Source organism: Pteropus vampyrus, unplaced genomic scaffold (genome assembly GCF_000151845.1).
Source record: "Pteropus vampyrus isolate Shadow unplaced genomic scaffold, Pvam_2.0 Scaffold191, whole genome shotgun sequence".
Classification (NCBI taxonomy): Eukaryota; Metazoa; Chordata; class Mammalia; order Chiroptera; family Pteropodidae; genus Pteropus; species Pteropus vampyrus.
The window spans coordinates 2,199,478-2,212,690 of NW_011888972.1; the positions used below are offsets into that span (position 1 = coordinate 2,199,478).

General features: G+C 44.1%; 1 protein-coding gene and 1 pseudogene across 1 annotated transcript in view; one reads left to right on the forward strand and one right to left on the reverse strand.

Annotated features, from left to right (window-relative positions):
• The window catches only part of OPHN1 (oligophrenin 1), a 273,349-nt gene that overhangs the window by 126,494 nt on the left and 133,642 nt on the right, over positions 1-13,213 (forward strand). The gene's annotated exons all lie outside the window — the stretch shown is intronic.
• LOC111746496 lies at positions 2,396-2,514 on the reverse strand (annotated as a pseudogene).

A 13,213-nucleotide genomic window follows, 5' to 3' on the forward strand; every position in this document is an offset into this window, starting at 1 on the left:
CTCTAGAAGAAAACGCATCATCAAATAAATGAGAAAATCAGTTGGCTCCTGGCTGTGCTTCCAGCTGGCTATGTAACTGTGGACCCGACAGTTTCTCTATCTTGAAAATGAGAAGTTTGATAATGATAGTTGTTATTTAAAGACTACTTTGTCACCCCCAATAATTTTGATTCAAAAAAAGCCAGACTGCTTACTGCGCTCTGAGCATTGGGCTAGAAACTTCACATTCATTCTCCTGGGAGGTTCTGGTCTTATCATCATTTACAAATGAGGCCTGTGGTTTGGACAAGGTAGAGAACATGACCAAAGTTATATAGTTAGTACAGATAGTAGCCAGGATGTAGACCTGAGGTTCTTAAGCTTTAAATATCACATGCCATTAAGCCATGGTATCTAGATCTGCGCTGTCCAGTATGGTAAAATTGGATTTTATTTCTATAGCTATGGAGAGATAGCTATAGAAATAAAATCCAATTAATAATCCACTTTCTCAGTCATGCTAGTCACATTTCAAGTGCTCGGTAGCCCCATGTGGCTAGTAGCCACTGTACTGGCCAGCACAGATATAAAACATTACTCTCATCATAGAAATTTGTATCGGACAGCCTTGAGCCAGATAATGTCCGATTTTTTTCCAGCGTGACCACTCACAGGTATCTCTGATTTCCTAGCACCTCCTAAAGGGGAATGAATAATTGTGAAATTCATTCTTATCAGCTGGGCGTAGGCCTGTTTTGTGAGCTCCAATATGTACGCACCATGTAACCAAGATAGTCTACCGGACCTCAGTGTAGCGTCTTGACCAAGCGTCTGGCCCTTTTGAGAATATGCCATTCAGTGGTCGTTATCAAGAATATCATGACAGGTAGTTTGAATCCTGGATATAAAAGTAGCAGGTTCTGACAAGGAAGAGCACCCTAGTGGATGTGCTTCCACCGCCTGGCACCATCGGTCAGGTCGACATGGGCGTTATTTGAGTGACTGCCATGCACGCAAAGTCACTTCTTTGAATAGCCCAGTGAGGCTGGACTCCACTCGGTTCATCTCGGGTCTCATTAACATAAATACTTAATTAGGACAGTATGTAATTGAAGGAGAGAAGAACCTTTCAGATCACAAGTGTGGTGGTAAGAAAACAATTAAGTACTTGTTAAGTGACATGACAGTTGTCCCATAACACTGAATAAAGACGATGAAGGACGGCGGATGTGAAGACGCTCACGCGTAGTTGACTTTTTCATTCCTGGATGAGAATAAGAAAAAGCAAAGTGTGAATTGGCAGCAGTGATCGACCTCACGTCATTGGAAAGAAAGGAAATGAATTTCTATCCCGTCCTTCCTGTGACCCAGGATGTATGATGCCCATTACCCCAGCGAGGAAACTGAGGCTCAGAAAGGGTAAATTCCTATCAGTCTTTTTTCCTTCTACTTCTTTCCTAGTGGAGTCAACCTGTACGCACCTGCGAGGAAGGTGACCAGTGCTTAGTGTGACAGTCATTTTTAAGAAAGTATGTAAAATTCCCCCAGCAGTACAATTTAAGATAGCAGAAAGGGCTGAGAACTAAGGACCAGAAAATGCAGCTTTCAGGCTATCCCTGCGTATTATCCGTTTATTGGCTCCTTAACGCGTCTTCTGTGAGAATGGACAGAATTCCTCTAAGCATCTCTCCTTTTCAGTGAGCAAGGTGTTAAGCTTTCTTAGTCTTTCTCAGTCTGTTTCTTAGAGCGATGTTGCAGGGGCCAGAGGCTTTCCCGAAGTTTCCGGCTCATGCACTAGTGGGTCAGCAGAGTGGGTGTGAGATGTTCAGTGATTTATCCGCATTCCTGGTCCCTCAGTGACTGTGAGGCCTCCGCCTGCCCTGGCAATAAGCTTTCTGCAGGTCTCTCAGTGGAGCTCTCTTTCTGAAGGGCTCCCCACCCATGCTGTCTATCCTCCAGCTTTCCTCTGTCCGTCCCCACGTCGCACGCCTACTGAACGAAGGTCTATAATGGGGCTGATGCTCCCCGCTTCCTCTGCCAGCCCTTTACAGCCCACTTGTGCCCTACGGGGGTCCCACTGAGGCAGGCTGGCCCTGCGAAGCCCACCCAAACTGGTTTTCGCACCCTCTCCGTAGACCCGCACCACTGGTTGCTGGTTGTCCCCCAACTACACTCTGGAGAGGTGCCTGCCGCTCACGGGGTGACCGCAGCAGACCAGCAGGTTAAAGCAGTTAACTTCTCTGCTGTTCGATGGCTTAAATGATACCTTTTCCAATGAGATCCGCACCCCTTCCAAATCTGTCCTCCCTCGGGTACCACCTCCGTCAGCCTTCCGATACCATACAAGTTTCCTTGTATCTCGTATTTACTTTTTCTAGTTTAATAAGTTTGTAGTTTAATAATTCTTTTTTTTTAATGCTTAGAGCACCTGGTCTTCCTAGGTGGTCTCTCATCCAAGCACTAACCAGGCCCGACCCTGCTCAGTTTCCGAGATCAGACGGGATCGGGCTTGTTCAGGGAGGCGTGGCCATAGACTAATAAGTTTGTAGTGTGATAATTCTTTACTGTGCTTTCCGTCTCTTGCTTGGACTCAGACTGACAGAGCGAGCACTAGGCCCCTGCCAGTGTAGGCATTTATTCTCCTACGTAAAGTAGAGGTGATTGTCCCCTGCTGAGGACACTAACGTTCAGTGAGATGTGATGGCCAGGATCACTCAACCGGGGACTGGCAGAGCCTGGATTTGGGTTCAGTCCTTCTGGTGGTCTCCTGGCCTCAGTTTTCTCATATGTCCAACGAGAACAGTGGACAACTCATTCCTAATCACACCTTCTGTTGGAGATCATCAGGGTAATTAACTGAATGTGCATCTACTGAGCAGTAGAAACTAGCCTATCAAAATTTAGTATGCCGGAAGTGTGAAATATACACTAGATTCTGAAGATAGTATGAAAAAAAATGTAAACTATTTCATTAATATTTTATATTGATTATATGTTGCATACAGTGGGTTAAATATAGTATCGAAATTGATTTCACGTGATTTTTTGGTTCTTTTTAAAGTGTGACTACTAGGTATTTTAAAATTATGGATGTGGCTTGCATTATATTTCGATTCGATAGTACTATATTAGACAAAGGAGTTTCTTTTGCTAGATAGCACCTGTCATTTCATGGAGGCGGCATTGAAAGAAAATTCATACATGCATAGATTAGAATGAATTGAATTAGTTAGCATATATAAAGTTCTTAGAACAGTACCTGACAAATAAGTGTTTTTTCCGTCGTTGTCGTTGTAATCATCATCATCATCATCATCATCATCATCATCATCATCATCATCATCGGCAGCAAAACAGGGAGACTAGAACGCCTCTCATGAACTTGTCCAATTGATGATGGACTTACTCTCATTTAAAAATCCAAAGAACTTAATGAGTGAGGCGAGAAGACAAGGCTAGGGCATTGGATGTTTCCTGACTACTGATTTATGGGGAGGCTTTATGTCACTACGTGTCCAGATCTCTGTCTCTGGCGCTGCAGGATGTGGGAGATGTCTTTTTGTCATAGATCCTTTAAAAAAAGATGCAAACCAGGGAGTGCTGGGAACTCAGAGAGGCTGCGTTTTAAATAAACTCATCTTGTTCTTCAAACATGATTAACCTTTTCAAATGACACTGATACTCCTACCTCTTGAAATAATAAATGAATCATGTGAAATCCGTGGCACGGTGCTGGAAAGCGTGGAGGGGAGTGACGTGATGATCAGATCCTAGTTTTGTCTTGTGGCTCCTGTACAGACAGGTTGTGAGCTGCTGGTCAGAGATGGTTTTGCTGGTGAATGCGAGTCACTCTGCAGAGTCCATCTGCAGGCCAGTGAACTCTGTTGTCAGTTCAACTTGGGTGCCGGGGTCCCAGGGGAACGGGGTCTTTTAATAATCAGATTCTCAGATGGCTATTTTGCAACTCAGTCGTTGCACAAAGGAAACTGGTCCCCATTAGATTAGTCATTCTGTGATGCCTTGGGCACTAGCTTCTGTTATGCAATAGCTTCTGAATGGCTGTCACATGGTTGGCTTCCCAAGCCTGATCACCTCCCAGGTATCATCTCCATCAGAGGCTTTTTCCCCAGGGGGAAACTGCTTAGGTGGGGCTCCTAACTCCTATTTCAACCAGAGAAGTTTCCCTTGGATCTGTTTTATATACTGGACTTTTGGGGCAATATTTCTTTTAAAACAGGACTCTGTTGGTTAAAAACATTTGTTGACCATTGCTTTATACTAAAACCTGATGGTGTTCCCTTTCCGATTCAGTAAGATATGCCTTTCTTTTTACCCCATCATTCTATTTTTTTTCTTTTTTTAAAGTATATATTTTTAATTTTTCAAATACAGTTGGCATATGCAATACAATATGTCTTCCAACCTCTGTGTGACAGTTTGGATATTTATGCAATTAGCTGGACATTAGTTTTCATTTTAATATGTAATATGCAGTTTCATCAGACCAGTTCCATTTTACAACCATTAAGTTTTGAAACAATCGTGTTTCGTTTTTGCGTTCCAAAAATTTAAATTACATAAGGCATGCATACACAGATAACCAAATGTAAAATAGTACAATCAGATCTGTTAAAAAACTCAACAGTCTCCCTCTTTCTATTCAGAGACGTTCAGTTTTAACCATTTTATTTGTATTATTTCGATGGTTACTTTCGTTGCTATTTCTGATTTATCAACTTTAGAAATTATTTCTTCATGCTCTGAGTACAGGTGATTGCTCATACCTTCCTCTTTCCCTCCTCTTCCAACCTTTGACGATCCTTTGATTTTTTTCTATTGCTTGCCTCTGTTACTTTAAATAATATGCTTCAACCTCTGCTTTTTACTCCATCAACTTTTGACTGTAGCTTTGTAAGATGGAGGTGTGAGCACCTCCGTCTTCCTTCACTACCTTTTATAAAGCCTTCATTTTTTTGCCAGAAGGGGTGATAACTAGCGTAGCCTGGAACCTTAATTAAATCTTGTCGGTGGCTATTATTAGGCTTCTTTTACAGTGGCGAAAGCAAGGGACAGATCCGGGATTTGACCTCAAGTTTCTTGGCTCCGAGTCCATGAACTTTGACATTTCTTAGATTTGGTTAACATCAGTGCTGATAACTAGGATAGATCAAGGACGATCCCCTTCTTTCCCTTCTTCTCATTTCTCATCGACCAGGCTTAGGGTTTTTTGTCCACCTGCTCCAGGCTCCTGTTTGGTCAGCTCCATCTGTCCCTCTCACCTCTGAGAAGCCCCAGCACACGCAGAGTTCCTGAGTCCTCTCCCATGTGTATGTTGTAGCTATCACTCGATTAGCAGAACCCTTCCCATCCCCCGTCCCAAAGTCAAGGGAGGACAAATAACGCTCAGTCCATCTCTCGGTCATATGGGGTCTTTCGGCCTGCAGTGCAGAATGCCAGGCTGTCCGTCGGAGACTGCAGAATAAAGACTCAGTCATCCCGCACAGACGCATGACAGTGAGAGTATTTGTACCCTTCGATTCATATTTTTTGGGTCTTGTCAGAGTTGCCCACAGTATGATGTTTTCAGTTCTCTTTCATGGATGCCCTTGCCAGGGAGGAACAGCCACTGAATCGAGCCTTTGTGTGGTCTTCGGTGGGACCAGGGCCAAACTGTCCAACACATCTGAGTCTGTATTTAACCCACTTTTTGGTTAGAGCTGGCGTGGAAGCTGTGATACAGCGTGTTCTCACCCAGTACGTGGCCAGCAGGAAGGCGCTGGCAGCAAGACATGGGATGGTCAGTCTTATTGCTATTTCTTTTCCATGAGTAGAGATTATAGGAAGAAGTTTAGCAAAAGGACCTGTTCTGGAGTTAGCTGAGATTGACAAAATACAGAACCTGGAACCAGGCATAAACCTGAGAGTCAGGGGTAGAGGAACCCAAAGGAATCAATCTGCCTTGCACTTAAAGGCCAGCGCATGCCCTGGGAGCGGGGGAGGAGTTTAATGGCCACGAGAGCACGTTAGCAAGAAGTCAGGTAGTCAAAGTGCCCAGGAGCTAAGCTATGTGACAGTGATTTTCAAGCTAACGTTAAATATTTTACAAGCCTTATAAAAATACTTACTACTGGGTACTTGTTCTTTGGTATCTCAGTTAAGCATTATTATCCACAGCCTATGGACGAGAAAGCCAAACACTCATAATACCCAAATAACTTGTTCGATGACATGAAATTATTAGAAGTTCGCTTCGAGAAGATTTCTCTTACTGCAGAAGCTGTGTGCTTTCCACTGCACTGCACTCTGCACCTAGTTTTGTGAGAGGCTCTGGGAGGATTGGAAAAAAAAAAGATTAATAATATCTATTAACTGTTGAGTGGGTAAATGGCTGTGACAAATTCACATTCCTTTACTGCCATGACAGTGAGTGAATTAGGGCTGCTGTGTGGATGACAAGGGGGAAAGAGCCAATCATGCCTGCTGTATGAGCCCGTTTCTATAAAGTTCAGAAACAGCTATAACTAAGTGATGGCATTGGAATTCAGGATAGCGGTTACAACAGAGCGGAGGGATTAGTGACATAAACAGGCACTAAGGGGCCTGGAAAGCAGGCGACATTCAGATTTTGGTTTTTGATCTGAGCACTGATTACATAGGTGTGTTCACTTGTGAACACTTCTTGAGATTTGTGCCGAGTATTTTTCAGAATATTTGTTATCGATTAAAATGTCAACGAAGAACATTAAAATATTAATATTTCTTCGTAGCACGCCTTCCAGCGAAAGTTGGGTGTGCATGTACATCCAAAGAGGCAGGGGTTGGGGGAAGCTCTGTGCGTATATTCTCCTGATAATCTTCACCTACAGGCCTTCTTCTATTACTAAGACTTCCGCTCCCTTTCCCCACGTGTGTGATTTTCCCTACGCAACATGTAATGTCATTTAAACTGGACTCTGGAGCCAGACTATCTGGCTGTGTGTCCTGGATCTTCAGTTTGCTAACTGTTGAGCTTGGGCAAGTCACTTAACTTCTCTGGGTCTTAGTTCTGTTACCCACATGGGATGAATAATAGTACCTACCCTATGGTACTAGGATTGAAGTGTTGATATGGATCAAATGCTTAGAACAGTGACACATCACAGTAAGCGTTATATCCTGTCTATGAAAGAGGAACAATTATGCATGTATTCTTCTTGTACCTTGCTTTTTTCAGTCAAAGCTAAATATGTGAGATGCATGTGTGCTTATATATTTAACTTGAATTCTTTTATTTTTGTCGCTATATTAGATATTCCATCATGCGAATACATCGTGATTTCTTTAACCATTCTCTTGTTCCTCGGTTCGGCAAATGTTTGTGTCTCTACTCCGTGTGCAGGAAAAAGCAGTCACTCGTGGAAGACAGATCTACTCTTGTAAATGCAGAGCAACTCTGCTTGATAGCAAGTGCGATCATGTAAGCTACTGGTGTACCATAGGCCCCTTTGCTCAAGCGATCGAGGAACACACCCACACTGGCCGATGTGCTCATGCTACTGATGAGACCCACTTGCAAGGTAACCTGACCCTCAGAAATAGGGAAGTGGCTGCATTTAGCTTGAAGAGTACAGGGTTCAAAGGGAGCATCGACCCAATCGTCAGTGACAGAGAATGGACCATGCCCCAGGAGGGGTTCCCATCTGTTTCCTTTGTCCCTTGCCATCCTTTGCTAGAGTGGAGGGGAACTCGAAGGCACATAACCCCTTGAATTGGATTGCAGTTTGTGGATTCTGGTGTTTTTTTTTTTTTAAAGAAATGTCAAACATTCTATATCTGAGTTGTCCATTAAAGTGGCTTCTTGCCACATGAGGTTGCTGCACACTTGAAATGTGTCTAGTGTGACTGAGGGACTGGATTTTAAATTTTATTTAATTCTAATTAAATTTCAATAGGCGCTTGTGGTTGGTAGGTACCATTTAGGTCTAATGAATAAAAAATAATATATATTTTGTGAGTAGAGGAAGGTAGGGGAGCTAACATTAGTTCAGCACTTACTATGTGGTGGGGGCTATCCTGACATTTAATTCTCACACTGCCCTGTGAGGAAGATGTTATCCCTGTTTTAGAGATGAAGAAACCAAGGATCAGAGAGGGTGCAAACTTGCCCAGGGTCACACAGGCTTCAAAAACCAGGGCCAGGATTTAAACCTAGCTCTGTCTCGGATGCCAGTCTCAATATCTAATCCCTTTATCCTGTATGGTGAGGGTATAATTTCCTGCCTGCTTCTCAGCTCCAGCAGTAAGCCAGAAAAGCGTAAAATCGAATGCATTCTAACAGGTAATTTCAAGTTCCTAACTGCTGATTTGCATTAACAAGTGGGTTTGTTGAAGCTCTGGTATATTCAAATTCCAAGGGCTTCGGTGATGATTTTCTCTTGTAAGATGTTCAGGAGGAATAATAAGTGGCCAGGAACAAAGTGACCGAATGAGTCAGTTGGGCCTTTTGTAAACTTGCAACCAGAAATCATTTCTAACATTATATCATATCGTGTTTCTCCAGAGAAACAGAACCAACAGAACCAACAGGGTGTGTGTGTGTGTGTGGTGGGGCGGATTGATTTTTTTTTTAGAGGAATTGGCTCACGTGACTCTATAGCCAGGTAAGTCCAAAATCTTTTGGGTAGGACAGCAGGTGGGTGATCCAGTGAAGAGCTGAAGTTGCAGCCCAAGTCCTTTTTCCCTTAAGATCTTCAACTAATTTGATGAAGCTCACGCACATTATGAAATCTAATCGGCTTTATTCAAAGTTTACTGACTTAAATGTTAATCTCATCTAAAAATTACCTTCACAGCCAATCTAGACAACTATCTGGGCGCTGTGCTTAACCGAGTTGATGGGTGGGATTTCTCATCATACACCGTAAGAGCATATGCTGGCGCTTTAGGGCCTCTGGAGGTTGGCAGCTCTATGTACCAGTCAGTGGCCTCCAGATATTGTCTGCGATTCTCCTGGACTTTACCTCATGACCATAAGATGGCTGTGTCAGCTGAACACACCACACCCTCACATGTTAGCAGGAAAAAAATGTCTCCCCGAAGCTAGCAGCAGATTTTCCCTTATACCTCGCTGGCCAGAACTGAGTTGCGGGCCAATGATTGGCAAAGAGAAATGGAAGTACCAAGATTTGCCCTTGGCCTTGTATTTCCCCTGAGAGTTTTGCCACCTGCCTGAAAAAACAATAGGGAAGAAGGTGGATGGTTGTTAGGCTGGCAATCAACAGTGACTGTCATAATGGCCTTTTGAGGATAGAGATGTCAGACCCTAACCAGGAACCTCTGCAATTTGCTCAAAAGTCAAGAAAGAGAGCATTCTGGTTACTGCCTATAGTACTTTAATATAATAACCACAGAGGAACGTTCGCCACATCCTATCTTCCAAAGAACGAGTACATCAAAGAATGAGGCAGAGAGGGTGACTCTTGCAGGGTCCGTGTCACAGGAAGCTGGTGACAGAGCCAGGGAGAGAGTCCCTATTCTTCCCACTCCGACCTTCCTGCTCTTTGGATCAAATTCGTTCCTGAACTTTGCAGTCTTAAGCACTTTAAAAACTTACACGAACATCATCCCTCCCTATATAACATAGATCTATTGTGGTTTTTAATTTAAAAAAAAAGCCTAACCTAATTTGACTTCTTATTATCTATTCATGTCGTAGGTTATATTTGGTAGCAGAAGAGATATTCAAAGCTATTAGTCTGATGTGACTTTTCCGATGAGAGAACGAGGCTTAAAAGGTTAAGTGGCCGACATGGGCCAACGGCTTATGAGCAGGGGACGGGGGAAGAGGATCCAGGTCACCCAACCCCTAGTCAGTTGTCATCACACTTTCCTTCAAAGATAGTCCGTAGTCATGATGTTGTAGACAGGGCTCGGCCCTGCGATGTATGCCCAGGTCACTTAGAATCTTATCGGCATCCTTGAAACCTGTGGCCCTCGCATAACCCTTTCCTGCTCCGCTCGTTTCCCTTTGGACGAATTCAGATGCTCCTGTCCGCATCATAGTTTCCTTATATGGAAAAAAAAAGCGAAGGGAACGAGTGACATAGTTTGTCTTACTTCCAAAGTCCTATGAATGATACGAGCCAGGACAAGAACTAGGAGCTTGATCTGTGGATTGTGGCTCGGAAAATCTAGAAGTACCTTGAAGTTAAGCTAGTATCTATCCATACGACTAAATCAATAGAACTTTTCATTTAACATTATAGGCAGTGAGAGGACAAAAACCTTACCCCAAACCAGAACTGTACAGCTGAAGGGAAGCTGTTGAGAATAATATTTTCCAAGCACTCACTTGACTTCCCTCGAGCTGCCAGTTCCTTATCATCATCATCATCGCGGCCTTATCAGACATTCAGTACGTTTTAGGTATTTACTGTAAATTATCTCTTGCGAATGTTGCAACCACTTAATGATGCGGGTACTATTATCTTCATTTTGTAGATGAGGAAACTGAAAGTCAGGGAAATGATAATGTTAAGGAAGCTGGCATTGAGTTCAAGGGTAAATTTTCGTATTGGGAGAGAGAGGGATATTCTTGGTAGATGACGTTGCCTGCTGATATGTGTGACAGTTTAGTTTGGGCTCCAGTTTTTATTCCCTTAACAAATTTTTCATGGCCACAAAATGCTTTCTGGGGAGCCTTAGAAAACCTTGCATGTTGGTTAGCTATTGCATTAAGAATTCTGTATAACGAAGCATGTCAGAAGTCAGTGTACTAAAGCAGTAAGCATTTATTCCTAGTTCACACGTCTGTGGGGTGACTGGGGCAGTTCTGTCGCCCTTGGTTAGGTTTGAACGGCTTGGCTCAGGACGAAGGTGCTACTTAGGTCTCCTCCATGTGTCTCTAAGTTTCAAGGATCGACGAGGGTGCTTCTGGGCCATATTCTTCTCGTGACGATGGCAGAAGTGTGTGGTGGGTGATCTCAGAAATGTGACGTTTTCTAAGGCTAGGTTCAGAAATGCCACACCATCACTGCCTCACAAATTCTGTTGCCCCAAACGAGTCATATGGCCAAGCTTAACATCAGTTAGCAACGAAAAGTTTCTGCCTCCAGTGGGAGGAACCGCAGAGTCACGCGATAAAGCAGATGGATAGAGGGAGGGACGAAGGTTTGGGAACAGTACTTCAGTCTTTCCTGGCCTGGCTGAAAGTTAGTGGTGACGAAGGGCCAGCAAGTGAGAGTTAGAGAAGCTATTTTGATAAAGACCGAGCGATGTACTACTGGGAAGAGCCTTGGGGTCAGAAGATCTGGATTTGCGTACTATCCTTGACATTCATTTGGTAGGACTTCGAGGAAGTCATTTGCCCTCATGATATTTTAACATTAAGGACTGATGAGATCTCTTGTAGTATTTTCATTTTCTAGATAACGATGCTGAGCAAGAAGGCCGAAGCGATTAACCTAAGTTCAGATAGCTGGGCAGAAGCAGACTCAGGACTACAACCTACAGTTCTTTCTCTTCCTATGTCTTCATCACTACAGAAGAGGAGATATTTAGAATGGCATGGAGAGGGGTTTCAGCCCTCCGCCTTTCTTCGTGCAATTAAAGTTGCTTTCTTGCGATTTCATTTCCCACATTGGAATGCTCATCTCTTTTCCATTTCTTCCAAGGGCTGCGCAAGGGGATGTAGGCCAAGGTCATAATGGGACGGCTTGAAGTTCAACCGGAGGTAGTACTTCCACATTAGACAGTGGTGGCCTCTTGTAACCTCATGGCATTCGGACCCTGTATGTATGCTTGTTTATTTGTTAAACATTTATATAGTGCCCATCTGGTGCCAGATAGCCTTCTAAATACTCTGCAGATATTCATTCGTTTAATCCTCAAAAGGAGGTCTTATTTATCCCTCGTCAGAGATCGAAAGAAACAAACAAAAAAGCAGACAACACCAAAGCAAGCAAAGCCCAAACGCTAAAGCTTGGAGTGACTAAATAATTCCCACTGTGTGTGCTGAACAGAGACAGAAGCGGTTCTTGGACCCAGGCAGACCGGTTCCAGAAGCCTTGCCCTTAAGCAGTGCTCTCTGCGTCCTCGCCGGCCAGTGCAAGGCCCGCGGACATGGCAGTTGAACAGACCAGCTCTGCTACTTTTACTGGTTCTGTGACATGGGGACGTTACTTCACCTCTCTGAGCCTCCATTTCAACTGTAAAATGCATACTGATGATACCTCCCCCATGGGGTTATTGTAAGTTCAAAGTGAGACCGTGCACAAAACAAGCTTGGCACCGAAACGTTAGTCCTGTTTCTGCGAAGAACTTCTATCCGTTTTTAACATATCTCTAGAAGGAATTTTTTTCGGGCCCTCAGAAGCGTGCATTGGTGGATCGATCTCTATGACTTACCGTCTAGCGTTCGGTATTGCTGTCTCTGTGTGACACAGGGAGAGTGATGAGGCCATTTCCCTCAGGGCAGGCGTGGGAAGGGGACCCTGTGTGTCTTGGCTGTCCGGGAGGTTGCTGCGCTGTGCTGTCTCCTTTATCTTAATTTATCCTGGCCTTAAAAATGGTACCGAATCGGAATTTTGCATGTAGCGTGGATGGTGACTCTTATATTATGCTGTGGAGTGTTCTAATTTGTTACGTTCGTTACTTCTCTGAACCCCCAGCAAGAAACTCTTAAATGTTTGCTGGTGTCCTTGTGAAGAAGGTCTGAGTATGTTGCCACATGCCGGAGTCCCCATGCCCTGTGGACAGATGCATCACCCTCCCATACGAACAGTAACGCCCCATCCACCCGCGGCTCCCAGCCCCGCACGTGCTGCGTGCTAGAACTCCCAGGGACTGGAGGAGGTTACATAAGCTCACGTCCCCTTCCAGGTGGGAGGAGGAGGAGGACAACAGCTGTCAGCTCCACAGCTGGTCCTGCCAGCCCATCATCCCAGCTTCAGTCGGGCCGAGGAGCAGCCTCCTCGGCACAGAGGGCAGATTTGCTGAACTAGAAGCAATGTTTCAACCATTGGCAATTTACGTTCAGTTCATTCAGCTAGGACAGAAGGATCTGGCTAGCTGAGTGCGGTGTTTTCTAGGCATGTTGTGTGGTCCTCAAGTGGTTCCCGTCCTCCTGGTCATCGACTGCACGTCCTCCTCGTGGAAAAGTGTGAAAACAAAGCGCATGCCACTGCTGGCCGATTATTTACTGTTGCCTCAGTGCTCACTTCAATCCACTAAACTAAAAACAAATATTTCTAAAAGA